This window comes from Monodon monoceros, unplaced genomic scaffold (genome assembly GCF_005190385.1).
Source record: "Monodon monoceros isolate NGI ecotype Baffin Bay Population unplaced genomic scaffold, NGI_Narwhal_1 Super_Scaffold_8, whole genome shotgun sequence".
Classification (NCBI taxonomy): domain Eukaryota; kingdom Metazoa; phylum Chordata; class Mammalia; order Artiodactyla; family Monodontidae; genus Monodon; species Monodon monoceros.
This window is the reverse complement of record NW_021703785.1, coordinates 11,871,673-11,885,862: the sequence shown is the minus strand read 5'-3', so window position 1 is coordinate 11,885,862 and position 14,190 is coordinate 11,871,673. Positions and strand designations below refer to the sequence as shown.

At 45.8% G+C, this 14,190-nt stretch overlaps 1 protein-coding gene across 1 annotated transcript in view; it reads right to left on the bottom strand.

Moving 5' to 3' along the window:
• The window catches only part of STK24 (serine/threonine kinase 24), a 105,274-nt gene that overhangs the window by 47,263 nt on the left and 43,821 nt on the right, over window positions 1-14,190 (bottom strand). The window lies entirely within an intron of this gene.

The following is a 14,190-nucleotide window of genomic DNA, read 5'->3' as shown; positions in this document are numbered from 1 at the left end:
CCCTGTTCCTCATGACCCCACTGCAGTGACTCCCACTGACCAGAGCTCCCAGCAGCCCCTCCACGCGGCCCCTCGTGCTCTAGAACACAGCCCTGCAAAAACCAGGCCCCCCGAGACCTCGCAACCCTGCACAGCCAGCAATCCTGCAACGCCCACTGGCTCACTCCACTCGTCACTGTCAGAAGGGGAGAAGTGAGGTCCATTAGCAAAGCCAGAAAGATCACACTCGGGTTAAAACCCATTTCTCTCAGCAGCCATACCTCCCCTTCCAAAGTTTTACATTCAACCAGTATAAGTGAAACTTGACACCCAGCACCTTTTCCCAGGGAGACAAGTGAAAATTGCTCCTCTTTTCAACCGGAAACCTAAGCTCTTAAAGACAAAAACCAAAACAACAACAAAACTTTGCTAGGAAATACACTCATATTTTCTGCTGCATCTACTCCGTGAAGAATAAAGCAATACGGCAGGAGGACACAGGCTGTGCCGGCAGCAACCAAGCCGATTCAGGGCTGCAGTCCATTCCTAGGGAGACGAGGAGTTCCAGTCTGCCGTGCCTTCCCTGGGTCAAGATCTGGAGCAACACCTTCTAGAATCTCAGAGCTTGGTCTCAAATCTGCACACGCACCAGACTCAGGCGGAGGACCCACCACAACAGTTGACAGCAGCCCCGTCAACAGTGTCCCCCCAAATCAGGCAAGAAGGGAAACAGACTCTGTGCAAACTTGTCCCCAAAGCAACAGCGGCTCACAGTGACCAGAGTTAAGCCCGACATGCGGTGAACTACAGACACAGAACCACAAAGGGCCGACCATGAGTTCACGAGCAGCACCTCAGGGGAATCCCCGGTCCTCAACCGGAGAAAGCTGCCACGGCTGCCTCGCACTCCACTCATTCCTAAGCCCCGTGGAAACAGGGTTACTTGTTACCTGATGAGACAGAACCCTAGCCCTGGCCGGAAACAAGAGAGAAAGCCTCGGGGCCTCTGACACACGTGCATGAGGTGTAGATGGGGGCAAAGCTCGGGCTGACCAGGAGGGCGCACGTCTGCCTGGGCGGCACCGACAGCAGCTTACCTCCGTGGAAGTCTGTCCATGTTGGGGGCATGTGCCCACTGTCCATCAGGCTGCCATCCCTTTGAGGAGAGGGAGACATGGATGGGAACCAAAGGATCTTCTAAAGGCAAGTTCTTACCGCAAGCTGGCCCAAAGGTCCCTGCAATCAAAGAAATCATTGTGGTTTTGCATTTGGCATACTTATGCCCCTTTTCTTCTAGGGACAAGTCTGTCAGCATCTGAATGGATCTCCACTTTCAGAACACAAAGTGTCCAGAAATACAGCTCCACCTAGGTAAGGAATACAGGAGATGCGAGAAGGGCAAGGGGTCTTCAAGGCACACCCTGGTGCAGAAAGCGAGCGTAAGAGCATTTCCTTCTCAAAAAAGAGCCAGAAATCAATTGTTACTTTTAAAGAACCAACGTTTTCTACCAAATATTTCAACACAAGCAAACTCCACCTCTTCATACCCGTTTAAAAAATGTGACCAATAATGACTCCAAAATCTACACGGCACTCTATACCAGCCCTAGCTAAAAGCAAGGGAAAAGGCTTCTATACGGACAAAAATAATTAGCTTCTATAAGCACTGGTCTATAATCAACCTCGCCATTGGCCTAGCTCCGCTGAGTCCCATTTATAGTGACAGGGAAAATTCATTAGATCGAATTGAAGCATGTAATCAGAAAGTCAATCTCACACTAAGTCAACAAAAACTCATCCAAGTCCAGGAAACTAAGTTAAACACCTAATCCAGTGTAACAGATGCTTGGTCTACTTAACAGGTTACATAAATTGCTTTTAGCAATTCAACCTGCAGTAAGCCAACCACCACCCAATGCCAAAACATCAATACTTCCCAACTAACTGCACAGCTAGCAAAGCTGTCTGTATCTATTCTACTGCATATAGTATCACAATTTCCTTCTTTTCAAAAACTTCCTCTTTCCTTCAAAGAAATACCTGAAGATATTTGATACACGCCACCGCAGTAATGCGAGTAACAGAAATCAGAACGCTCTGTTTGGCGACCTGTGCATCAGGCGTACAAAGAAAGGAGGCGTTTCACAGGCGACCACAGAACCATCCTCAGCTGAGGAACAAGACAGGCGGCGCCAACAGGACAGCTGCGGGGCCACAAAACCAAAGGGGGGTTCTTGGCAGAGACTGGGCGCAAGCAGAGGTGTGGGAGGGACGGGGCCGGCCCGCAGGGCTGGTGGGATGGCGACTCTGGCCACTGAGGCAGCTCCGGGGCCGCGACGGAAGCCAGATGCCCGGCACCACGGGGGACCCTGCAGCATCGGCTAGGCTTCTGATCTCCGTCAGAGGGGCCTCGGCTCCTGGAACAAATGCAAATTCGTGCGTCCGACACACATGAGCTACAGAGTGAACATCAGCTCTGCGTTAGAGATCGAATAAAACAATTTCCACGTGCCAGGCAAGAATTTCTCCCGTTGGACTACCTGGGAAATAAGGTGGCAGTAAGTCAAAATTCCACACTGGGACAGTATGGCCCTTTGAAGACGACATCTTCCAGCCTCAGAACCACGGCAAGCGTGACACGGTGACCCCGGGCCAGGAGCCCGCAGGTCCCCCATCGGGCTAACCTGCTCAAACTTCTGGTGGGCGCTGCACGGCTGCGTGCGAAGGGGACGCGGACGCGCGAGCCGATGCCCGATTCCACAGGACGGTGGTGGCGGACGCGGCAACACCGGCCACGGCAGCTATCGAGGGCGGGACCCACGGAAGCCTCCCTGTCCAGCCCTCTCCCTTCTCGGGCCCCTGGCCCTGGGACTCTGGGAAGCCCGCGCTCCTTCCAGCCCCAAAGGAAAATCCTGCTTGGTGGGAGCCGACGAGGTGGCCTCTCCGTGCCACGGTTTTCTGCTCTAGAGGACAAGCAGTGGGGGCCAGGGGCCTCCAACGCCCTTTCCCGCTCTAACAGCCTGGGATTCCAACTTCTCTGTGCACGAGAAGTGTTTCACAAAACGGCAAGCTAAGCTGAATCAGATGGATATGAACTTAAAAGATCAAGGTGTCCGATCTCTCTCTTTTGCAGGTAAGGACACAGCTCCGACAGCAGGCGACCAGCCACACTGCTGGCTTCACTCAGAGCCGAGACGGCATCTTCAGAGGTAGGCGGACCGTATCCAGATCTCGAACTTGGGGTCAGAATGGCTAGAAAAGTACGGAGAAGTGACGGATACAGTACAAAGCAAACCATCGCCCAGCCCCCGCCCCCCGCCCTTTTCTAAGTAGGCTTCATCTCCAGCTTGTTTATGATTTTCCCCCAAAACCAAATCTGCAGACGTCTCCCCCCGCAATCCCCAAACTTCTGTTTCCAGTCAAACTGGAGCTGCATTATCCCACCGACCTACCTGGCTCAAAACGCGGAGGGAAGGTACCGAAGTGGAACTTAAAACCAATGTATGAAGAAGATTTAACATTACAGTAAATTCAGAAACATAAAGAACTGTGTGCTCACCAAGGCTGTCCAAGCCACCCGAAGCCCCCCTTCTTCCCACGGCCTCCTGCCACTTACGGTACTCCTGTTTGTCTCGGACAGACCCCAGCAAAGGGAGAAACAATTCCATGTTGCCACACAGGGCCTCTCCCAGCTGCCACCTGAGAGACTCTGAGGCATCAACCCACAAGCCGTCCCTTCCCGCCGGTTGCAAAACACAAACGTCTCCTCAACTCAACACACAAGCCAGAGCACGGCGTTCTCAGCTGTCACTTTGAGCCACGTTAGCCCTCCACCCCAGAACCCAGAGAAAGGTTAGGAGCCGAGTTGCAGAACCGCCAGCCCAGAAGTGAGTCAATACTCGATGATCAACTGAAGAATCAGCTAAAATGCTGTCTCAGCATCCTTCCTAACCCATGACCAGGAAAGAAGTACTGGGGAGAGAATCGGCGATGGGAACCCTGTCCAAGGCCAGGTCAGGTTCTATTTTCCTGTTCTATCTGCGAGCACCACGCAGAACTCAACAAAACAAAACCGACATGTAACGGAGGGGGACTGGACAGCTCTCAGCTAATAAAGCAACTCTCGGAGCCTCTTGGCAACAGCAGCTAGAGAAGACTTTCCCTGCTCTATGAAACCAATTTTTTTTTCTTAGAAATTAGAAAGGGCACACTTTAGATCTGGCTAACTGCCATCTACTTACATCAAGACTGAAAGAGAAAAATCACATAACTATCTTCAAAATAACAGGAAAAAAGTATGTGCTCGTTTGTTTGTATAAAAACAAGACAAAAAAAAGTCTAACCAGGAATAGAAGCAGACTTCCTTAATGGAAAAACAAACAAAAAAGAGGCCACACATGAAAATTCTATAGCAAATACCATACTTATTAAAGAAAAATTTAAGATGCATTTCTTTAAGGTCAAAAACAAGGCAGGTGTATCGCTCCCGTCACTGCCAGTCAACAGTCTAGAGGTCACGGCCAAAACATAGGATGCAAGACGGTGATATGAATGGACGGGAGCACAAGAAACCATCATTGTCTGTAGATGTGAACATATGCATAGAAAACTAATGAGTTCAGCAAGATTGCCAGAAACGATGTGGAAAAAAAAAAAAAAAACATACTCATTCCCTTAAACTAAGCAATAACCAATCCGAAAATATATCTCTCAAAATAGCAATAAAAACTACATGCCTAGGAACCAGCACGATCTTCAATTTTTAAACTGTATTAAAGCTCACATAAGACAACCTAACCAGAGAACAGGCGTTCATAGTCAAGGATGGGATGACTTAAGATGTCAATTCTCCTCAAAAATCAATGCTTAGGGACTTCCCTGGTGGTGCAGTGGTTAAGAATCCGCCTGCTAATGCAGGGGACACGGGTTCAATCCCTGGTCCTGGAAGATCCCACGTGCCGCGGAGCAACTAAGCCCACGTGCCACAACTACTGAGCCTGTGCTCTAGAGCCTCCAATCCACAATTACTGAGCCCACGTGCCACAACTACTGAAGCCCACGTGCCTAGAGCCCGTGCTCCGCAACAAGAGAAGCCACTACCATGAGAAGCCCACGCACCGCAACGAAGAGTAGCCCCCGCAGCTAGAGAAAGCCTGCGCGCGTCAACAAAGACCCAACGCAGCCAAAAATAAATTAAAAAAAAAAAAATCCTCCTGGGTTGGGATATACGGTTAAAAAAAAAAAAATCAATGTTTAAACTTCAGTAAGATTTTAAACAGAAAATGTACAAACTCATTCTAAAACATGTGGAAGAACAAAAGTCTTCAAAGACCTCATGTACTTTTTAAAAGCAGCAAAATTTTTTGGATGTATGTGGGCAGAGGTGGAGACGGTTATCACTCCAGATATTACGACTTAAAACAAGGCCAAGGTAATAAAAATTCACACACACACAGACCATGAATGATACTGGCCCAGGAAAATAAAACAGAAAATCCAGAAATAGGCCTAGACACATATGAGACTTTGGTATATGATATAACATCATACGCGAGTGGGGAAAATACTGTTTTATACAATAGTGTTAGGAAACTTATCTCTACATGGAGAAAAATAAAATCCCTACTTCAAACTGTATATCAGACAGATAAAAGATCTAAATGTAAAAGGCAAAATTATAAAGCCAACGAAAGAAAAAAATTTAATATATTTTTAACCTTAGGAAACAAGTAGCTTCCTTAAACAGGATCCCAAAAGCAGAAATCAGAAGGTAAAAACGGACGGATTTAACTAAATTAATATTAAGGAGTTTTTTCAACGAGACACCTTGAAGTTAAAGGCAGGGCAACAGTCAGAGAAAATACCCGTGGTACCTCAAACTGATACAGAGTAACTTCAATATACTTATCAAACACTAAAACACAGGAAAGCCAATGGAAAACTAAAAAAATATGAACAAAATTCAACAGAGTAAGAAATCCCAAGGGCTAAGAATATACGAATAGACACTCACACCTACTATTAATAGAAATGCAAATAAGCATAAAAAATACTATATTGTACTCATGGGACTGGGAAAAGTTGAAAAGTTGTATATCGGGCTTCCCTGGTGGCGCAGTGGTTGAGAGTCCACCTGCCGATGCAGGGGACGCAGGTTCGTGCCCCGGTCCAGCCGGGAAGATCCCACATGCCGCGGAGCGGCTGGGCCCGTGAGCCATGGCCGCTGAGCCTGCGCGTCCGGAGCCTGTGCTCCGCAGCGGGAGAGGCCACAACAGTGAGAGGCCCGCGTACCGCAAAAAAAAAAAAAAAAGTTGTATATCAATGTCGGCAAGGAAGTAGACAATCGAGGCCCAACATCGCTAGCCATGAGGGGAATGCAAACCAAAACCACAATGAGATACCACTTCACACCCCCTAGGGTGGCCATAATCAAAGATGCCACGAGGATGTGGAGGAATTAGAACCCTCACTCACTGCTGGTGGGAATGCAAAATGATGCAGGTGCTTTGGAAAACAGCCTGGCAGTTCCTCAAAGGGTTAAACACAGGGTTTACCATGTGACCCAACAATTCCACTCCTAGGCATATACCCAAGAGAAATGAAAACATGTCTACACAAAAACTTGTATACTAATGTTCATGGCAACATTATTCCATTGTAATAGCCAAAAAGTGGAAACAGCCAAAATGTTCATCAACTGACGAATGGGTAAATAAAATGTAATATATCCATACAATGGAATTATTCAGCAATAAAAAGGAATGAAGTACAGACACATGCTACAACGCGGATGAACTTTTTGAAAACATTACACTAAGTGAAACGGGCCAGTCACAAAGGCCACATACTGTATGATTCTGTTTACATGACATTCCAGAACAGGCAAACCTATACGGAGACAGAAAGCAGCTAAGTGTTTGCCTGGGGCTGGGGAAGCTGGGAGGAAATAGGGAGTGACCAGTAACAGGCACAGGGTTTCCACATCAGATGATGGAGATGTTCTAAAGTTCACTACGATGATGGCTACAACTCCATGAATATACTAGAAACCACTCAACAGTGCATTTTAAGAGGATGAATTGAATGGCATGTGAATTATACCTCAATAAAGCTTTTCTTTTTTAAAAAAGGGAGAAAGAAGAACCAGCAAAAAAAACTCCCACTGCTAGTGCGAGTGTAAACGGGTGAAGCTATCCTGAACAACATGGTAGTGTAGGGGTGGGAACCGGTGTATCTGGGGGGGGCCTGCCCCAAGCCCCATCAGTTGTATTAATAAGTGTCCTACTCCAGAGTGCTGCACAAGTAAGTCATACGAAAAGATACTCAAAATCCGAAGTCATTACAGAAAATGCAAATTCAAACCCTAATGGGATACCACACACACCTGCTAAAATGGCTAACCTGAAGAAACTGACAATACCAAGTGTTGACGGGAATGTAAACTGACACAGACACTGGAGAATTAACCAGCAGCCCTACGTCTAGGTGTTTACCCTGGGGAAATGAAAACTTACGTTCATACAAAAACTGCACGTGAATGTTAATAACATTATTCATCACCGCCAAAATATGGAGACAAACCAAGTGCCCTTCAATAGTTAATATAGCATATAATATACTATAGTATTATATATATATACACAATACATATTATATATTATATATATATACAATAGTATATATAGTATATATTCCTACAACAATACACCATTTAACAATAAGAAGGAACAAACATTTGGAACATGCACGGATCCCAAACACATTATGCTAACTGAAAGAAGACAGTGACAAAAGGTGTGTGATTCCATTTATATGACATTCTACAGAAGGTAAAACCACAGGGACGGAAAACAGATCAGTGGTTGCCAGGGACTGAGGGTGTCGGGGGAGAGATGGTCAGGAGTTCTTTGGGATGTTGGGATTGTTCTGTATCCTGCATGTGCTGGTGGTTTTAAGAATCTACATATGTGTTAAAGTGTGAAGAACTGTAAGAATTATACACCTCAGAAAGTTAATTGTACTGTGCGCAAATTTTAAATAATTACGTGGTAGGAAAAAATAAACTCATACATAGTACATAAGCAACGTTTTATCTACTCAAGACACACATATTCAAAGACATATCAAAACGTGTCCTACAAAAGAGAAGGGTGGTAGGGATGAAGGATGAAATAATAAAAAATAATAAAACTGACCAAAACAGAAGAAGCTTACATAGATCGATGATGATGGTGCCACAAACTGAAAAATGTGAAAACACAGCTCAACTCTCCCTTATCTGATGTCCGTAAATGGCAAAGGGGAAAAGAAATACAGTGAGAAAATAACACTTGACTTAACGGAACAGGCCACTTGATTGGCTGGGCGGTCGGTTCAAAGCCCAGAGGGGCTGTAGGAAGCAGAGCTGTGCTTTAGCACCAAGAGTAACACACCAGGCTTAAAACAACAACAAAAAACTGAAGATACACACGGGGTAAAAAAAAAAAAAAAAAAGCCAGGTATCAACATCTCGCTTGTCTTTTTTTTTTTCATTAATGCTACTCTAATGACCAAGGCCAAAAATGAAAAACAGATTGTTACTTCTGACCTTGGTCATCCATCAGTTTTCGAGAAAACAATGCCAACTGCTAGCCATAAGGGCCTGCAGGTATACAGCTCCACTCCCAATGTCAAGCAACGTCCTAGGGAATATTAACTCTGCAGTAAGTGCAGCGTTCAGGGAGAATCACACTTCCCGTCAAGACACCCTGCAGTGAGGGAATGTTCCCTCTCACTGTGGTGAACTGCACCCCTAGGAAAGCAGACCGGGGTTGTTTTCTACTGCTTTACTCAAGGAAGCCGAGTTTCGGATGAGCACTAGACAGAAAGCGTCATGGTCAATATCTAGGCGAACAGTCCTCGCCGTTATGTTCGGAGGACTCCTCACAGCCTTTGTTCTATCTTACATCCGAACAAAGGTACCCCAGAGAAGCATCTTTTGGGTCCACTATCCCCAAAATGCTGTCTGGGGTTTCTTGTGAGCCTGGCACACAAGGCTGCGCAGCTCTGAGCAAAACAAAATCACTGTCCAAGTTTGGACACATGCTACTCACAGCGCTTGCAAAGCTCACACTTGCTCTGGCCACCAAAACTGCGTGGGAGTAACCAAGGTCTCTGAGACTGTTGTCTTCAATACTCTTGGGGCTATTCCAAGCACCCCCAAGGCCAGCCGTGGAAACATTGTTCCTTCTATATTCTGGGACCATCCATTCCACAAGCAGCACTGTGAGCATCTGGGCTGGTGATTCTTTGTAGCAGGACGTGTAGTGGCATCCCTGGTCACTACGGGGTGACCTACAGGGTGCCGGCAGCACCCCAGCCCCGCCCCGTCGTGACAACTGAAAATGTCTCCAGACACGGCCACCTGTACCTTCAGTGCAGGAGGGTACACGTGGGGCAGTCAGAAGAGGCACAGAGAGGTACCGGTACTACGCTTAGGTGGCTTGGCCCCAAAGTCACGTGCTCCTGTCACAACCCCAGATCTGCCTTCTCCATACGGCACAGCCCGCCTTTCTCCTCTGCCCTCTACACTGGGCATCTTGACCCCAGTTCAGTTAAGCTGCGATCACCGTTCCACGTGCACGACACCATTAGTACCTGATTGTCTTCATCTCAAGGAGAATGTGCCAGGCTCTATCTTCGGGAATAGGAAAGAAGTGAATGAGACAGGACCTGTGAGCTTTTGGAAGAAGCCCTGAGGCAAAGGAGAGTCCACACACACCAGGCACATATCTCAACTCAACTGCTTCCCAAGACCAATAACCCATCTATATTCCTCACCGTGTCTAAAACCAGAGGTCAATACAAGAGCAGGATTTGCCATGGGGCGGGTTAGGAGGGAGGTGAGTGAAGATAAATTCAGACAATGTACCCTAACAGATATGTTCATTATCATGTGGCTACACTAGTCATTCTTCTCTGAGCGATAATGAGATCATGAAATTATAATACAATATGCGCAAGGGAAAGAGTATAGTTTTGTCTGGTTTTTTTTGGATACGAAGCATAAGAGGCTGATTATATTCTATTGCCCAAGCTCGGATGCTTCTGAAAGTAAAGAGTCAGCTATTTTAATAGTCATGCTGGGGCAAGAAGTGAACACAGGGGGTGGATGGTAACCTCCTGAGGAGCCTCATTCACAAAGACACCAGCCATTTATGTAAATATTTTTGCACTTCTTTCCCTAAGCGTAAAATGGTTGGGACTTCTGTTTCATCAGGAGCTACTACTTTCCCTTTGGGGAAGGAAGGAAAGGGGAAAAAAAGCAAATCAGAAGTCCAAAGAACATAACTTTAAAAAATTACCCCAAAATGTGTCTAATGTACCTAACACACACCGTAGCAGAACCATCTGTACTTACATACAACGCTAAAACACATAAAGGGACTTTCCTGTATTAGTCTTCTGGTGAATCCAATTGGTAAAACTACCCTAAAAGTTTTTAGGAACTGAAGAAAAACTTACTCTTAAGTCAAGGATCTGAACCCACTATTAGACAACTACTCACTCAATGGACATGTTTCCTTAATAGCGAAACTACAACAAAAATGACTAGGACAAGTAAAGGTTTGATAAACACAGTTTTGTTTTGTTTTTTTTGCCTTGTACCTGATTTGCTTTGGTGAAACTGGCCTGATGTTTGAGAGTATTAAATAATTTATTATAAAAGAAAATGATAACCCTAATTTTTAGTGTGCTAATAATGTTTTTACAACTCATAAATTTTGAGTTATTTGGCAAAATAACTTTTCCCTTAATTAAAAAAAAATTCTTAAATTAGCACTTACTAAAAATCCCCTAACATGCCAGGCACTTTACCTATCTGATCTCAATCTTTATAGTAATCCTGTAAGATAAGTATATTTACCTGCATTTTATCCTTGAGGAAGTCCGCAGCTTGAGAAACATCCAGACAGTTAAGTAACTGTACTAGGATCCAAACTAGAATCCTGGCTTATAACTCTAAGTGAATCTCAAAGTAGAGATTCTAAAAGGCAGGCAATCCCCCCAAGACAAAAAAAACCCTTAAGAGCTGTGTTGCTGAATGGAATGAGTAGCTCTTGTGAATGCTGCTTAAAAAGAAATCAGGGGCTTCCCTGGTGGCGCAGTGGTTGAGAGTCCGCCTGCCGATGCAGGGGACACGGGTTCGTGCCCTGGTCCGGGAAGATCCCACATGCTGCGGAGCGGCTGGGGCCGTGACCCATGGCCGCTGAGCCTGTGCGTCCGGAGCCTGTGCTCCGCAACGGGAGAGGCCACAGCGGTGAGAGGCCCGCATACCGCAAAAAAAAGAAAAAAAGAAATCAGGCTCAGACGCCTCTATAGCACCTCACTGTCCACTGTTACAATCTTATCATGTCTTCACTGCCTAACTTAAAAATAAAACCAAAAAAGTCTCTCTCTCTCTCTCTCTCCCCTGCACACCACCCCACCCTCTACGGTTTCATTGTGACCTTGCAGATGGTATTTTTGCGGTAAAAAAGCTCCAGTGGTATAATGGTTGGGATACGAAGGCTTCTGGTTAATGTTCTAGCTGGTTTAATTTCCCCAAAATTAAACAAACTACAGCAAATGAAGTTCTTCTATGGCATGTGATCATCTTCAAGACCTTTCCGGCCCTCAGCTTCATCAATACAAACATAAGTTTTCACTGTGGCACTGTTCCCCCTCCTCCCTGAATTGTCAGTTGTTGTTTCTGTTTTTACTATTTCAGGAAGAAACATGCTACCCAGCAACTCTGTAATTCGATTATAGCTACACAGTCAAAACTCACGCCCCTCTCCTGATCTTCAGTAACATTCAGTATATTTAGACCACTTAGCTATTGTTTTCAATTTCTCCTTCTGGAGTACAGGATTGAAACGAAAACGTAATTATGAGATCTTCTAATGCAAATCCAGCAAAGGAGAAACCAGTTTCTGCTCATTTCCTCTTTACCCAGTCTTGTTGTGTAAAAGTCCCTTAACACAAGGTGAAATCCTGAGGCCCTCTCCCCCATCACCACTTAAAGAACTAAAACGACCAGCTCTGAAAGCTATGGGGAGTTTTAGAAGGGCAGTAAAAACCACACAAGGCACAGTAATTTTCAACTTTGTGTCAAAGACCCATTCATCTTACACGTCAATTTAATTTGTATCTTACTTGACAGTTTGGACCATATTGATTAAACCTCATAACGCTACCAAGACGATGGGAGAACAGCCTCTGGCTCATGACGGAGGGTCTTCCTCTGGGCCAAGGCATCTCATGCAACTTCACTCACACCAAGAACGGGCAGAACGTCGGGTCTGGATTCTTGTCCGGCTCAACTTACGGTAGTTACTAGCACTGTTTAACAAGAGCAGTCCACGTGTTTTCATCAAATTTGACAGAAAGGCTTAAGAAATTAAGGGCAGCTTTTCATGACGGCGGTATTATTCCTGGCATTCCTGAGGCAGTTACATTTTCTGAAGGACAATCTGCCTGGTAAAATACATAAAGCACTACAGACAAAATTATCACAGCTCTTCATCCCACCTGAGGACAGTCAGTGGAGAAAGTCACCCCAGCGGTCACTCCACCCACCTCGTGCAGAGAAAGGGGCCTTGGGAAGGACCGTCTAGCTCAGCCCCAAGCCCGTCTGCTCTGCTGCACAGCGCACGATTAGACGGCAGTTCCCAGCCCCTCCTGGTTAGGTGCGGCCACGTGGCCGAGCCTGGCAGGGGGTTGTGAGCAGAAACAAGGGGCCCTGTGTCCTGGCCTGGGTATACGAGAGCGCCCCGCAGGGGCCTCCATTTTCGCCCCCATGCTGACTGAAGGCAGCCGAGCACACCCACGTGTGGAGTAAGGAAGGAAGAGCCGCAAGACAGAAGGAACCTAGGTTCCTGAGTAACCGCTTGGAGGAAGACCACCCATGGATCAGGGCTATGAGTGAGCAAGAAATAAACTTCTATCATATTGAGCCACTAAAAACCTAGGGTGTTTATTCCAGCAACTGACATTAGGTTAACTAAATAAATTCACTGGCCCACTACAGAACAAGGTTAGATTGACTTGGAGTTAGCAACTCAGGAAAGACAGGACATACCAGATGGAATCTCTAGATACGTACAGTCAAAGTGACACCACGTTTGGCCACAATAAAGCAATCACCTCGCCATGCAGTAAAAAATTCTGCTGAGGAGCCCAGGCTGAAGGAGACACCTGCAAACCACTGATCCTGAATTTCCGCGGCAGTCAGATATTAGCTGGTGTAAGTCAGCAAGAATCTGTGAGGATCTTCCACACGTCCTTTGCCGAAACTACCATAATTCATATTAAAATCCAACATACCACATGAAACCTAACTCTGAATTCACTATGCAACTATTCTGATGTCATTTCACAAAGGATAACTGATACGGTAGACAGAGTTCAAGTTGAGTCTCTTCAGCTGTTGAGTTTTTCCTCAACAGAAGTTTAACATAAAGAAGACCTCTGCTTTCCCTATGGAAGTCACAGGTGCTCCTCTCTTGGATCATGAATATGACAAAGCTTACCGTGCTCCCCTCTTTGCCTGGTCAAGACCCAAGCTGCATGCTCCCCCGCCACAGTAACACTCACGGCTACCGTGGGCTACCCTCTCTCCTCCTTGCTTCCACCTCAGTGGACACGTCCTCCACTACAAGGTAATGTCAGAGATAAATGTGAATAAATAAACCCAATCAATTAAGGAAGGAAATTAACACTCCCTAAGTACCCACTACATGCCAGGTACTTTCACATACTCAGTTCTATTTAATCTTTGCAACAACGAGGTGTACACCATAATTTTCCATTTTACAAATGAGGAAGTAAATAAGTTTTAAAAAAACTCAAAGTCCAGGACAACTGACTCCAAAACTTATTCTTCCCCTTTCAAAATGCTGTATTTGACCTCTGACATACTGCCATTCTTTAGGCAATTGAAAAAACATAGAATTACCGTCCAATTTTTATTTCCTTTAAATATTCATTTTAGTGAATCAACAGTTCTCGAATATTCCACCCTCCCACTTACACATTATTACATTTCCACGAAATCAAAGCCTGCACCAGCCCTCTGACACCAGAACGCGTGGAGGGCTACGACATGGAGAACTGAGAGGATGGACCCAGGGCAGGAAGAGACCTAGTCCTACGTTATCCAGGCGTATTGCTGCCTCCCTTAGGAAAAAG